Here is a 1740-nt window from a genome sequence, read left to right on the forward strand (position 1 = left end):
CATAGTGTTTGACATATATTAGATACAAATAATTTTCTTTCTTAGGATTAAATATTTAGTTAGATTTCATTCCTCACAGAAGGACTACAAAAAAGAAAGAAAAAGAAAAAACTGCAATTTTTAAGCCTATAATTTTTTCCAATTGCAAAAGTAACATATGTTCTTATAAAAAATTAAAATGTAGAAATATAAAGGAAAAAGATTATCCATAATCTCACCACCCTTAATATTTGTTAACAATGCACTCCATTTATTGCTGTCCTTTAAAGGTATTATTTATATTATGTATGATTATATATTTCTATTACATATAATATATATTACATATACACATAATTAAAGCAGCAAAGTTTCTCAAAAAGCATCTTTTCTAAAGCCTATCAGTTCTTCAAATAAGAGCAAAACAATTAGAATCTGTATTCTATTTTTCTTTCTCTAAATATAACCCATTAACATGTCCTTGTATTAGCAAAAACTCTTGGCACATATCACTTTTATTGGTTGTAGATTCCATGTACAGATGTGTGTCATAAACACTTAGCATATTTTCTATGTTTTGCTATTGAAATTTACATTGAGGCAAAAATATTCACATATTCTTACAAATTTCCTTAATTTCCAAGTATTTTCCATAAAAGACTTTTAGGGTAAATTACTATGAACACTTATAGGGGTTTGAAACATTGCCAAACTGCCTTCCTACAGAATAAAGTTAATTTACGTATCACCAACCAGTAAGGTGAAAAAGTCTTAGCTTCAGCCTAGCCTTATGAACATTGAGTATTATTATTCAAAAAGTTTTACAAAGGTGGAAAATGGTATTTATCTGTTTAATTTACATTTGTTTATTATTGTGATTGAATGTTTAGCATTGTTCTTTTATACCCTGTGCCCATTTGGCTTGGGAACCTCATCTTTTCTCATCTGTTTAAATGTACTGTTTCTGTAGAAAAGAAACATTTGGTCACATTTGCTGGGAATATTTTTTTGCCTTATATTTTACTTTTTCTATACATATGGAAGTTGTTTAAAATTTTTAAAGTTGTATTTATTCTTTTCTCAAGTTTTTTTCCCCCTCTTAGGGTTACCAGTTAAGGGAAGGTCTTGGAATTATTATTAATTTTTCTTTTAAAGATTTTTGCCACCCAAAGAATTTCTACTGTGTATCAAAAAAATCACTGCAGTGCTCGCTTCGGCAGCACATATACTAAAATTGGAACGATACAGAGAAGATTAGCATGGCCCCTGCGCAAGGATGACACGCAAATTCGTGAAGCGTTCCATATCTTAAAAAAAAAAAAAAATCACTGCATTTCCTCTGTGGACTGAAGAGTAGAATAGGAGATGAGTTTTTTTTTTTTTTTTTTTTTTCCTTTTAAATCCAATTTCCAGTGAAATTACATTGCATGGTTTCAAGGTTTGGAGAGAATAGAAAGAATTGTTGACAAAAAAAAAAAAAAAAGGAATATTATAATCAGCAAGTTTCTTGACAGGGGGACGGACAGCTATGCCAGGAGCTATTGGAGAGAACAAGAGACAGGATAGCAAGTGGCAAAACCTACCGGTTCTTAGCTTCTCTAAAACACTTTTCCTGTTTGCATTTGTCTGAGAACGCCTGAGACAGATCTAAGTGAATGTGGCCACAGAAATCTGTCAACAGCAAAAGAGGTAGATGATCTCTCAGTAGAAAGAAATCTCCAAGAAAGTGATTCTTTCTCATACCAACAGGAAAACCATATG

General features: G+C 31.0%; 1 non-coding gene across 1 annotated transcript; it reads left to right on the forward strand.

The window, feature by feature from the left end:
• The first annotated feature begins 1183 nt into the window (after positions 1-1183).
• LOC128595003 (U6 spliceosomal RNA) lies at positions 1184-1290 on the forward strand. The gene has a single exon (XR_008382699.1). It is a non-coding gene; the product is annotated as a U6 spliceosomal RNA (small nuclear RNA).
• Positions 1291-1740: the final 450 nt, after the last annotated feature.

Source organism: Nycticebus coucang, chromosome 9, assembly GCF_027406575.1.
Source record: "Nycticebus coucang isolate mNycCou1 chromosome 9, mNycCou1.pri, whole genome shotgun sequence".
NCBI lineage: Eukaryota > Metazoa > Chordata > Mammalia > Primates > Lorisidae > Nycticebus > Nycticebus coucang.